Source organism: Genypterus blacodes, unplaced genomic scaffold (genome assembly GCF_046128005.1).
Source record: "Genypterus blacodes isolate CSIRO-AG114 ecotype Tasmania unplaced genomic scaffold, CSIRO-AGI_Gbla_v1 ptg000058l_1, whole genome shotgun sequence".
Taxonomy (NCBI): domain Eukaryota; kingdom Metazoa; phylum Chordata; class Actinopteri; order Ophidiiformes; family Ophidiidae; genus Genypterus; species Genypterus blacodes.
The window spans coordinates 3,045,118-3,059,304 of record NW_027466870.1 but is presented as its reverse complement, the minus strand read 5'-3'; the positions used below and the strand labels follow the sequence as shown (position 1 = coordinate 3,059,304).

Below are 14,187 nucleotides of genomic sequence, written 5' to 3'. Positions count from 1 at the left end.
GATTTCAATTAACAGAAGTCCAGGATGTTATTTTACAGGGTTTCTAATCTCAAGAGGATGCCACACAGCTCAGACAGTTACCAAATAATGAGTTAATGATGAATTTCAACGAGAGCATGTTTTCACCTTTTAAAGTGATCCTGTCTGTGATGCACTTAGCAGCATGTAGTGGTGTTAGTTTGGTGTCAGTGAATTCAGAAGGTACTTAGTACATTAAGTTTATTTTGCGGAATAAAACCACAAATTTGGAGTATTTGGAATTAGAGAAGGAAGAAAGGGAGGTGAGACAGACTTGATGAATAATAATGTGTAAATCTGTAATTACATGACATGTGAGGCCTCTTCTGCAAAGCAAGGTCGGGTGCACTGTACAAAAATCGGGGCCCACTTACCACCGCTGAGTTGTTTTCAAAACCTCTTTAGCTTCATATCTTCTGCTGCTCCAGGGACTTCGTCTTCTTCTTCTTCTTCTCCTTCTTCTTGTTACTGGCTCACTCGTACCTCTAAAGCAGAGAGAGAGAGAGAGAAAGAGGGAAAATGAAAGAGAAACATTAATGAAAGGGACTACTAAATGAACTGCCTCCTCCAGTAGCGAAACGGGGGGGGGGGGGGGGGAGCTTGGGAAACGTTGGGATGAGTTTCTCTCTTTTCCCTTCTTGGCCTTTGTGACCAGAGGACGACAGTTCTCGGGCAAAAAGTAGGCTTGCCGCTGATTGCCTGGTAGTGCTGGAGTGAGAATCTGCATGAAATCCCTCCTGGCCTGCTTTTTTCTTTTTTGATCATTTTCTCCTTTGCATCTCTAATGAGCTTGGTCAGAATCTTCCGATCGATGTGTGTGTGGGTGTATGGGTGTGTGCAAATGCTCTGTGGGTGCAGGATTGTGTATTCGCCCATGAACTGTATGCATGACTGTATAACTGCATTCATAAGTTATAAGCGTAGGTGAAGCTACAGTGTGTGTTTCTGTGTTGTCTACATGTAATTGTGCACCTGAGCATTCGTAGACAACATATTTACCTCACTCAATACCCCGTCGATACTGTTAGTCTGGATCTGGATCTGTGGGAGACCACGAGTCCATACTAAAGAGCTCCACTGAGAACCTGAGGAAGGTCAACTCCAGTGAAAGGTCAAAGAAGCTCATCATTACGCTGAGGCCAGATGCTCCATTGAGACAAAATTATGAATATTATCATCCTAATGTATCTTCGGGGGCTATGATGGGAGAATATTAACACCCTGGCTTCAGCAGGAGAGCTGCCCACATACACACTGCATGGATTGCTTTATTGTGAAATGTCTGAGACCAAATCAGTATGTAAACAGAATACCGGTAAGAAGATGACATCATTCATATTGTTTGACTGGATTTGAAGGCTCTTATTGATCACGTTCAGCAGCTGCCCCCTCTGGTGGTTGGAGACAGCCAATGTGACTGTTTGGTCTGAAAAACCCCTGACAAATTGACTTTAGGAGGAAAAAAAAAGAAAAATCTTAATCTTGCTGCCTTTTTTTTTGCCTGTGGATGTGTTGTTGTGTAGCAACCTAAACCCCAGTCGGACAGTTTTTAGACAATTTGTTCACACTTGATCATCAATCTATCTTTGCCTTTGCAGAGCATTTAATATAATTCTCTCTGTTGCATGCCGCACATGTACGCCCACTGGATAAGACTCCGAAATGAGATTTCAGCTTGCTGATTACATTTGGTGGGAGTTTCAACTGTTTATCAAACCAAGCATCAAACAACACCTTTCCAACAATATTAAAACCCTCATCAAAATTTTAGCAGGCAACAGAATGGATAACGAATATTAAACTGACTTGCATTAACTTCGCCCCTCCCTCCACTGTGTTTTGCTCGCGACACTGGACGCCGACAGTAGACGATCTCCCAGCATCCTCTAGGGCATTATTACCTCAATGACTGGTGGACATGATTCTTTATCCTGACAGGCCACTGAGGTCAGGTCGGCCCTCACTGGCCAATCAGTGTCAACTAACAGGCTGGCTGCAGACGGATCCCCTGTTACACTGACTGCAGCACAGGGGAGACTAGGAATAGTGTCTTTGTGTGTGTGTGTGTGTGTGTGTGTGTGTGTGTGTGTGTGTGTGTGTGTGTGTGTGTGTGTGTGTGTGTGTGTGTGTGAGTGTGTGTGTGTGTGTGTGCGCGGGTGGGTGGGTGTGTGTGGAGTGTGTTTTTTTTGGTATAAAGTTGCATTTGTTTAATGAATATGTAAAATGATCGTATGTGTGTCGATGTGAGCATGGCCGTGTATGTGAGCATGCATGCATCCGTGTAAGAGAGAGAGGAAAAACACACGAGGCCATTCCTGCTGTACCCCCTCCTCCCACACGCCCGCCTGCCAAGAAGAGCGCGGGGGAATTTGTTTAATGTACAGCATTTATTCACTGCACACACGCTGTTGCACTACCGCTTCCTCCGTCGCATGAGACACTCCCTCGGCCTGGGCGAATCGCCATTAATCAGCCGGAACGAAGGGTTAGCCGAACGGCACGGAAAGCTCATCTTAAATCACTGTCTAAGATAGCGGTAATCTCATCTGCCTTCCTCACAATAGCGTGCAGGTATGAGCGCAACTCCAAACACTCCTTGTCTCGTTTTTTTGGGGGGGGGGGGGGTGGGTCTGGAACAGGGTTTATGTTATCCTATGTCCAGTCATTTGGAAAGCAGCTCCTCCGGTTTGTTTTCTCATGACCCTGCAACATACTGGCACCGAGTTTAGTCACCGTGCTGAGACAGATGGCCGAGCATCATGGCGCAATGGCGAACTGGGAAAGGAAAACATGCGTGCTCAGAAATGGCCCTGTGTACTCTCGCTCAGGCAACACGACCACACAGGATACATTCAGAATAAAACAGCCAGGTGTGAGGTCTCCGAGAGATTAGAATCGGAGAGAAAATCACAAACTAACCTACTTTGTACACACGACAACATGTCGGTTACCTGTTAAGTGTGAAAAATGACTTACTTCCACCTGAATTTGTAAAGATGTCAGAGCAGTTTCTACTTTAAGGTGAGAAAACGCTAATTCAAGGGGATGAGGGCACATTCTCACCACAATTCCCTCTTCCTTTCTCTTTGTGTTGGAAAGAAAGAAATGTTGCCATGGTAGCACCTGATGTCTTCCCCAACGCTGTTAATTTACTTCATCGTCAACCAAACCGAGAGGAGAGAAGAGCAGAAGAGACAGAGAAGGATGGTGGGAGGAAGGAGAGGTGTTGGAGTGAGGGAGTCAGAGGAAGTCAGAGGAGAAATAGGGAGGAGAGAGGGGGAGGACATGTTGAGAGAGGGGGAAATGAAACAATGACAAGGGAGAAACAGATAAATGGAGGGGAAGGGGAGGAAGAAGCGAAGGGGACAATTCGAGGGAGAGGACAGCGGCGGAGGGACTGGAGGTGAACACGAGCCAGGGAAAATGACAGAAGAGAAGACAGAAGGGGAGAGTGGAGGAACTAGGAGGACAAATCAAGCTGAGAGGAGAGGAGAGGAGAGGAGAGGAGAGGAGAGGGGAGGACGAGGGAGGGGCCCACAGGGGAGGAGGCGAGGCGATGAGTCAAAAGGAAAAGGCGACAGGAGGTGCGGAGAGGAAAAGAGGGGAAGTGACAAGCCGAGAGGAGAAGAGAAGAGGAGTGAAGGAGTCAGGAGGGAACCAGAAGGGTAAAAACAAGCTGGAGTTTGAGCTGAGAGTTTCCAGGTGAATTTTCAGGCATCAAATATAAAATGCTTGATCCAATAGGACTTTTAGAGAAGTTTGTGCTTTAACACCAAATGCCAACTCCAACAGAGTGAATATGTTTTCGTTTAGGACGTGGCTACGACATGAAAAGAGCTTTCAGTTTTCATGCTGTTTGAACAATAATAAGTTCAAAGTGTCATAGGATGCGGCTTAAAACATTCCCTCTCTTCCCAGGCTATTAGCTGCCAAGGATCCACCTGCTCACAAACACCAGCCAAGAATTCCATGAGCAACTAAGCGAAAGCAATTAGGAGAAACAGAAGTCATTTGCTGTAAAGCGACGCAGAGGCCCATTGTTGAGCTCTATATGAAATTAATTTCAATTTCAATCACATCACACAGAAATTCTCTCTCTCCATCGCCGACGGGAACCCGAGCTGCCTGACCCGAACTGTGCACAGAGTGCACTGCCTCTAATGCAGTTCAAGATGAATTAACCGCAAGCAATTCACAGATGATCAACATGTTTATGTGACAGTAGGTTTACATCGTCAAAGCCTCAATCTACGCTTTCAAGCATTCAGAACCCAGTTTTGATATCCAGCTAAGGCAACGCAAGGAGTGACTTTGGTATTAGAACCAAAGTCAGACCACATACAGATGAAGTCAGACTCATAACGTGAAGAAAAGGTTTGTTATTGTTTTTTGGGGGGGATTATTAAGGATGAAGCCTCTGTGGTGCAAAGATGAAGCAACATTACAACCCACCTACAGAAATCCACAAGGAAATCCAAGTAAACAAGCAACTCCACACATCAGATGACATCATTCAGTTAATGCATCTGAGACAAAACATGGGAAAGAAAATAAACCCTAAGTGTCCTTGAGCAAGTTTCAACCTGATCAATCACTGTAAGCCGGAGCGTTGCTTCAATTAAACGCTCAAAATGTAAATGTGGCAAAGAAGAATCTGCCATTTAAGCGGAGGTGCCGGCGAGAGGACCTTTGGGATCGGAAACTAAAATAATCTGTCATTCTTTCCACAACAACCTCCTTTTGTCATTCATACGTGTTCCAAACGACTCCAGGCAGCGTTCTGACCCACAAACTACTGCAAAATGACCAAATGTCAAAACGTTTACACCCCTCCTTTATTTTGCACTGTCGGCTTCACAGGGAATAGAATCAACCAACGAGCGAGTAATTAGGCAACTCTTCCCACCGAGCGACATCACAGTCTCCTAATTTCTTATTTACTTAATTAATAATGACTTATTATGTTGGGAAGTGGCTGCTAAGATACATGTTGTAGCAGCTTTGTCATCTCTGGACAAGGCGGCTAAAAACGACTGTAACTTTAGGAATAAAGCTCGGATTTGCACAAAAATGAAATTCCAGATTTATTCCTGGAACAAAAGGTTAAATTATGCGTAAAATGTAAAAATATAAGCACAGAATAAAAGTAGCATTTGCCCTCTGGTTTAAGCGGTTAAGCTTTGACCTAGTGTACTTTTATAACATGCAGTTATTCTAAGCATTGAGCGATTGTAACATTCTGGGTGTTGCTCAGTGCAGCTTGTTGGCTGGTGTTAAATCTGTGTGTGATGTTCTGAGCAGGTCTGAACATGTCAATTGTGTAGAATTGTGCCAAGAGTGGAGCTTCGACCTGTGCGCCAGTCAAGGTCAGTATCCACCCATAACACATAACAAGCAATTTTCACAAAATGAGCTCCCGGCTTTATCTAGCATGTCCTGTGTGTTCTATAAACTACGTCGTGACCAGCTGCTTCAATTTCACTGAACTTAACAAGAGTCACACACACAGACACACACACACACACACACACGCACAAGTCGAGTCTGAGCTCCTCTCCAGCTTTTGTCCGGCAACCTAATTATTCTCCAGCTGAAACTCTGAGCCGCTCTAACTAAAGTTTCATTAGAGGGGGTCTGTTTTGTAAAGATAAGTGCGACGGCCCCCATTACATTAACAGGCTCTCAGCAGAGCCCCAATCATACTTAATACCAGGCAACAATAACTAACAAAAGCCTCTGAACTGTCACCAACCATGTACACAGACACACACACACAATTTGTTAGTGTTAGAGTTCTGTTATTTGTGTGAGTCTACTTCTTCTTTCTTGTGTGTGTTTGTGTGTGTGTGTGTGTGTGTGTGTGTGTCTGAAGGCGTGACGTGCATGGTGACTGATATTCAATTAGTCCACCTGCCACCTCTACATGGCCCCGGCACTCCGGCGCTCAGTAAATCAGCCTGTCTGACAGCGCACCGGTCGATATTAATATTAACGCCTCCATAAATAATGTTATTGTAGGCCCTCATGTTAATGGCTCATGATATGATGGGCATGATAATATAGAGCCCGTGTTCTCTTGTGAAGGTATGAGGGTTTAACAGGGAGGGAGAGTAAATCCTCCTCCATGTCCTTCGATTGGAACATCAGTGACACTGGGTTGGAGAGCCGCCGAGGTGTTCACAGCTGTGTTCCCGAAATCAGGTCTGTGTGTGTGTGTGTGTGTGTGTGTGTGTGTGGGGGGGGGGGGGGGGGGGCGTACTGGACACAGTGGATTAATTACGATAAATCATCTCCCAGCCCTCATGTTAATGGACGCTATTGAAATTGTTGTCTGCAACTTGACTGATTTCCATCCCTGGCACTGCATTACAGACTATACTCTGTGTGTGTGCGTGTGTGTGTCTGCAGGTTTGAGGTGCGATAGGGGTCGGGGAGTGGGTGGGTGAGGGGGGCTGAGTTGAGGAATGGCTTCGCCGTTTTGTCACACAATGGTCCACATTTCATCGGGATGGCAAACACATCACTTTAACGTCTCTGTGCGGTTGCCGCAAATCTTTGGATTAGCCATCGTCTGCGAGGCGACAGCTGGCATCAAACTGAGAAGATGGAGCGCCGAGCGGGACGCACCATAAATTAACCTTGTGAAAATTAGGGAGTTCCATTTAGAGAGGCCAGAGCTTCAGTTTGAAGTCAAGAGTTGTATCAGTATAATATACCAGTGAATTCACCTTTCAGTGCCTTATCAACAGTTGCTGAGGGAGACGAAGGAGGTATTACTCATAGGAGACTGGTGATGCTGTGGTCACAAGCCTCTTCAAAGCCTCTCACAGCAGATGAGCTGCAATACACTTCAAAATGATGCCTTAAGGGGGAAGCGTCACCCACAAAGGATCCAAAAGCGTCGTTTATTCTCAAAATGAAATAACCATGTTGTTCCCAATCCCTTTCCCACAACGAGACGCTCTTTCTTCATGCAAGAGAAAGTGAGTCGCAAACATGTTGTTATTGCTCGCAGGCAACAACTCAAAAATAATTAAAGGAAAGAATAAATCAGTGCAGAGAAACATTAATCAGCTCTTATGCTCATCTGAGGGGAGGAGACGGTGCTGCATGGTGATTGGTGCAGGAGAGAGGGAAGCAGGTGCTCTCTCTCTCTCACACACACGCACACGCACACACATGCCATGAAATGAATTTCTACAGCTATTTACCTTTGAAGGGAATTCTGGGAATACGTAAGACTTCTGGACTGAGTATTGCTGAAAATGTTGGCAACAAACTCCCCCCCTACATCCCCAATCATCTTAACAGCCACCACTGCACCAATACATGAGAACACACCAGAACACACACCACATACCACGTACACATACACACACACACCACCAGCCCTGGACCAGGGGTTTTGCAAAGCCCAGATCATCCCTGCTAATCCACACATTAAGGATGAATTGCGTGATAGCGTGCTGCCACCACCAACCTCCACTGGCAACCCCAGCACACACAAACTCCACACACACATATCCACAGCACCATGTGGATAAGTGGCAGCTTTGGTGACGGAAATTTTAATAAATTACTGCAGATTGTTGCATGTTTGTTTCTGCCGCAGGGTAAACAGCGCACCTGCCACACCTGTCTTACTAATCACAAGTCGTTAATTTAAGAGCAACAAAGCTTTTATTTCACAGAGGCGAAGAGGATGAGTGTGTGTGTGTGTGTGTGTGTGAGAGACCGAGAGCTGCGTATCCTGCAGCGCTCTCTGGGAAAACCGAGTCAGTGTCTTTAAAGGTAAGATGAGTCGACAGTGCTGGCAAATCGTTTTACTGGGGGAATATAAAAAGAATTCAAAGCTCCAGAAAAACTTGAAATCAATTATTCAAACGCTTCCATTGTTCCTCACGCTAGAAGAGAAAAAGTCTTTTGTAGTCATGAATAGAAAGTTCATTCTCAGCATTCCTTTTCATCAATGAGAAGGTCACTGCTTAGTGGATTCCACGTGCAGAAAACCGTTGGGCTGACCGAAAGAAAAAAGAGCCGCACAGATACTTCCTGTCCCTGGATCCAAAATAACTCCCTCTGTGGAGTTCCTAAATAAATTACAGTTATGCTATCCTCCAAGATACCATCACTCTTCTGCAGCGCAAATTAAAAATTTAGGCCCATTTAGCTTGATGCCCAGTGTAACTTGAGGCGAATGTGGTTTGTAGAAGTGATATCCAACCAGCCACGTGTCGCAGAGTTACTTACAGTAGCGATACATGTTGTTCTGGACCCGTCGTCCGGGAGGGACAGTACCTGGCATTACAGTCAACGTCTAGCATCCAAATGTTCACATGCTCCATCATACTGTGTCTATCACCGGGCACATACAGTATCTTAGCTGTACACAAGTCTTCGTGACTTCAAATGGGTCAATACTCTGCAGTGGAATGGTATAAATGTAGAAATCAGTGGAAATTAATGAACTAATCAAATAGAATTCAAAGGCAAAAGTCCTTCCGAACATTCTCAATCCGAAATGCAGAAACTGTGCGGTAGTGTTCTGCACATTCAACTAAATAAATGAGTGGGATGCTGTATAATAGATCCAACCTCACTATGAACCCGGAGAAACTGTTCCGTCATTTGACCTTCATTAACAGCTTCTATTCATGCCTCCGACTCTGGCGATAAATCAGGAAATGGCTCCTATTGTATCTTCCCATGGCATGTAGTAAAGCATTGTCCCCTACCTGACTTTCATTAGCTTTTGTCTTTCAAACAATAACCAGCACTTTAATCGAACACTGGTTTTAGAGGCTATTTGTCTTGGAGAGACTTAACTAGAAGAAATTAGAACTAAATCTGGAAGTGATCCAGGAAAGAGACACAAAGGAGAAACAACCCTGATATAAACTCTATCTTCGACACTTCTAAGCGTTCGCTGTTGAGTTGAGCTAAAGAGCAGCACCTTTAACCTTTTGTACAGAATAAAAGGAGACAGAAAGATTATAACACAGAGGTCTAAAGAGAGGTTGAGGGGGAGAAAAGGGTTTAAAAAATACAGCTCTCTTGTGGAACAGGAGCCTTTCCACAGGGGAAAGCTTCCATTGAAGCATTGCAGGATTAACCTAATCAGAACATTAATCAGACTTGAAACACTGGAGGCTGTGCCGGTGGCCTCTCTATCCGACTCTGCTGGGCAGCAGAATTAGGATAGAGAGCAGGGAGATGGCATTCCCACAACCTCTCAAGAACTCTCTGCCTGCCAAAAGGCCCTGCAGACAGAGAGGGAATTAGATGTTCCCAGTTTGCCCCAACAGCCAGGCTAGAAGTGGGTTCCTCCAACAAACCTCATATTATTGAGACAAGAGCTCAAAAAGTCCCCTGGCATTTCACATAAAACAAGTCAGATGCAGCAATCACCCTGTCCACTACAGTTGAATTTTTCAGGATACATGACTGTCGGCAAGTACTGTATATACATTTTTGCATTGGAGCACCAGATACTGTGTATTCCCATTTACCGCCTATAGACTCTCCTTTCTACAAGACTCCACAGGCTTCTTACTGGCTTTAAATTGCTCAAAGGCCAACAGTAAGCTGTGATAGTTGCCTTTTCAACATTTCAACTTTCATTCTTTGCAGGGATTTAAAATTGCAATGAGACGATCGTGGGAAAACAAAGCAGGATTGAGCTCGGGCTGTGCCATGCCGTGTCTGCCCCTGTATCAGGTGATCAAATCTGCATGGATTCAATAAACAATAGAACACGGCTACATGAAAAGTAAAAGAAACCAGCAGTTTTGAGCAGAGAGGACATCATTGATCCCTATGGCAGCCAGGCCATCGATTGGAGCTGTGATACTTGGCACACATCGCATCCAACCACAACCTTCAATCTGCAGCCAAACGCAAAAAACAGCTTCCTTCTGTCAGTTGACCAGAAGACGCTGGAAAGAGGCGGGAAATCCTATACGCTTCTTGCATAATTGTGTGGGAACCTCATTTTTCAACCGCAGCTTTGCTTTCCTGCTCCCAGGAGGCGTTTTCCTCAAACAGTAATCATAACGTTATGGAAGCAGCTGCTGGGTAGGGTTGAAAATGCTGCTGCAGGGAATGAACACAGGAATCAACTCCTTGGGGTGCACAGCCACACACAACGGAAGAGCCAGTAAAGAGAGCAAGGATGAGACGGAAAACGTGGAAGTGAATGAAGGTCCCATTTTTTTTACCCTTTGAAGTCCCTTGCGATTTATCGATTCAGGAATCTCATCAAGGCTTCTTATAGAGAGTTGTGCATAACACAGACATCAAAGATCAAATTTGTTTCTGTGCCACGCCACCATCTCCCCTTTGCCCGTCCGACGCCCACTATTCAGTATAACGATTTGTTTTTCCCAACATTCAATCTGAACACACTTAAAAGAGCATATGAGAGAAGGAGAGTATTGCAAAAAAACACTTAAAATGAGTAGCAGCAGGATGCAGCTAATAGCCTTCTGATCAGGCTGTGTTTCATCTCCGCCACATTATCTCCCAAATTCAATACTGGCTCTTCAAACAGTGGAGAAAAGATGGAGCTGTTGTCTGAACCATGCCCTTTTCCTGCTTACTTACACATCCGGGACACACTTAGTTGATATTCCAACCCTGCCGCTGGTTGTCTCCTCAATCTTTGTCAAAACAAACAATAATATATAAAGAGAGAAAGTCGATTCAGAGGCATCAGCGCTTGGCAAAATTACAGCTTCCCTGTACATTCCAGGCTTGTCCATCATGGCACAATCAGCCTTTGTTATTGACAGGTTCCAGGATGCTTCTGATAACACCTTGATAAATGGGCTCTGCTCTTGATCCACCAACAACCAATACATTTCCTTACGTCCTTACACCTCCCACCTCTATTAGATTCTATTATGTGATATGATATCACACTTTGGCTGAGAACCTCATCAATCAGGAGGCGGTGGTACGAGTGGAAAGGTGCTGTGTGCATGACAAAAAGGGATAATCCATAATCTACAGGCAAAATCTGAAACAGAAGCAGTTATATGATGGAATTGCTGAAAACAGGAGCCTCTGGTGACACCACAAGGCACTATACTGGGGCCCCTAAGCATTATAATGGAGTCTACTGGGAGAAGCAACACAAGTGGTCAGACAAATGTTAAGACTCATTTGCAAAACAACAAATTTACTACTCAAAGTGTCCATGAAATATTCGTTTTTTAATAAAAAACTTATCCATAATGTGATAATATGTTCTAAGCCCCCCCAAAAACAAAAATCCAATTTGTAGACCAACTTCCATTCCTGTGTGTGTGTGTGTGTGTGTTTGTGTGTGTGTGAGATCACCTGAAATGAATTAGTTCATGCTTAGAGGCTGATGCATTTATAGAAAGGCTAGTCTGCTGAGAGAGGCCTCTCCAGCTACTTTTCACAAACAAGGGCACACACACACTTAGAAAAACACAGGAAAATTGCAGTGTTGCTATTCAGTTAAAGGCTATCATCACACCAGGGTAGTTTCCTTTACAGGCTATCATCACGGTGGGGTAATACAAACTCATGCTTGCATATAGACAAAAGAAGTTAATGTCACATCACAGATTGGTGTGACTGCTGCTGACATCTCTTCACATTTTATCCAAGTGAGCACAAATCAAACCGGATCTTGCTTGAGCACTGAATGTAAAGACATGGCACAATGTGACACATTTATGCTCTATCAACTCTCTGCAACAACCTTTACCTATGCAGACTTTTAAACATATTTATGAGTTTCACATGACCTTTGAATAAGTGCGGTCTAGCATCCGAAAGGCAGGACAGTTTTAGAAAGGAGCGCGTTAATGTCAGCTGTGGTTTGCTGCCCCTCAGTGTTAATGTTTAGCTCGATGTGATGAGAGTTCATCTCCCTCGTGTGCTGCTTGTCTTGCTCTCCGAGTACAGAAATAGACTTTGTCACCATCTGCACAGCAGGGCACCTTTCACACGCCGTGTCCAACATGCCCGAAGGGAGGCGACACTGACTGGGTTCGTGCCATTGTGTGCCACTTTGTAGGGCTGCCCAAGCTGCCTGATGCATGTTTGTGCTTCCCTGCGAATTTATTTTACATTTTCAATAATATGTGAGGTTACTTATCGGCAAAATAATGCCTTGTATCTCCAAAATTGTTGTTGTCATAGAGCCAGGAGAACTGATTTCAACAACCAACTATTCAATTAATTGCCTTAAAGGGGACAATCCTACTTCTGGGTATTCTTCCGGTTTGGTACAATGTTATTGCCCTTTGGTTTTGGTTGCTTTGGTTGTATTTTTATGTTGTTTTTCATATGATTTCACTAATATAATCTGAACTAAGCCCAACTGTGCACAAATCACATATGGGAAAACTGCAGTGTGTCATCTTGGGAATGGCACAATAACCTCGCACGGTGGAAAAAAATGATATGTGTGTCTGAGAGCGAGGCAAGCAGCGGCAGATAAGAGGATTACTCCATTATTATCTACCCTAGGGGCTGTTACCCCAGAGCGGGGGAGCGCGCTTAGAAAGGGCAAGACCTTGATTTTTTTCCTCCCGCTACCGTCCAGATAGCGGCTCGTATCGTTTGAGCTTTGGGGTTGTGACACGACAGGACGTTCCCGCGCCGCACAGCGCCCGTGACGCCTTTTCAGCCGGAGCTTAGAAAATGAAGCCATGTCCAGAGGAGTGACCTTGCTCTCTTGTCTAGCCGTCCTCCAGGGAGACCAAATTGATGGAGCTGATCTCTGGTTTGGAATTGGAAGTAGGTGCACATTCAACAACCTCGGATTTACTTGGCATAATACTTCTCAGATAGAAAACAACCTTCCACATTCCAGAAGTTGTAATTATATTTTTTTATATTATATTTTTTCACTTTAAATGATGGATTGAGATATTGGAAATTTTTACACAATTTTTGGAGCGTCATGTACAATGCAGATAGCAATTATTGGCACTTGGTTGCTTTGATGTGTTCTAATTCAACACATTTGCGCAAGTACTGTCTGTAACTTCATTATGCACTAATGTTCACCAAGAATTCAAGGTGTAAACGTTCTAACGAGGGGAATTTTGCCTCAGGTGCTGTATTCCAGAACTCATTGATGGATAGACTATACACACGCGCGCGCGTGTGTGTGTGTGTGTGTGTGTGTGTGTGTGTGTGTGTGTGTGTGTGTGTGTGTGTGTGTGTGTGTGTGTGTGTGTGTTTGGGCGTCAATTGCGATTGTGTGGGTGATGGGGATAGAACTCTCACTTCCTTTGAAACAAAGACATCAAGAGTGTTGCTGCCTCCATGTCAAGATGGAAGCGATAATTACTGTCATTCAAGCAGGAAAGCTCATAACGCAGGGGGGAATTAATGTGGCGAGTTAGTAAGATAAACCTACACCAGCTGTCTGCCACTTTGTCTCGGAAACTGCAACTGTCTCTCTACTCCAAACCCACTGGATTTGCCTCTTGGCCTCAACCCACGTTTCAGTTTATGGCAATTTTTTGACCCTCCATTCTGAGGAAATTTAAAATAATTGGGAAAGTATAGATTCCCTGTCTTGCTTCAGTACACTTTGAAAGAAGAAGCTGATGGAATAACAGTCATGCCAGCTATGACATATCCCCTGATTTGCATTTTAGGCATTTGCTGAAGCCATTCTCTAAAGCCGGTTTGGGTTTCAGAGTTATTCACACAGTGATTATTTACAATATGACACACCGCAAGTGCAACTAATTAAAATTCAAGAGTACACATATATTTTGAGTCTCGTGACAGCAACTAGGAAGGTTGCAAGGAAGGAAGTGACAAACCCTGACTTCACCCTGAAAATCCCAGAACTGAAACTGTGCACTGTGCAAGTCTGACAGTTTCAGTTCTGGGTTTTTGGTGTTTAGCTTTGAATTGGCAAATTTAGACAACGTGTTTGCCAATTCAAAGCTTCAGCAGGAAGACACAGAGCAACATTAACAACACACAGGTGTCTTGTTTGTGTCCACCTGATACATGTAAGTCCAGTATTCACTCTAACTTTGTCTTGATATCCAACAATTCCTGAGGAAAAAATTTCAACTCTAGAATGTTTTAAAGCCAAACTGCTATTATGGAGCACACTCTCAGTTTCAAAGCTCTCACAGGACACAATGTTGAAATGAAACTAAGAGA

General features: G+C 44.3%; 1 protein-coding gene across 1 annotated transcript in view; it reads right to left on the bottom strand.

Moving 5' to 3' along the window:
- Nucleotides 1–14,187, bottom strand: part of ptprsa (protein tyrosine phosphatase receptor type Sa) — a 190,901-nt gene that overhangs the window by 154,408 nt on the left and 22,306 nt on the right. The window contains exon 2 of the mRNA XM_076153086.1: nt 393–503. The gene's annotated coding sequence lies outside the window, so the exon portion shown is untranslated. The remainder of the gene's footprint in view (nt 1–392; nt 504–14,187) is intronic.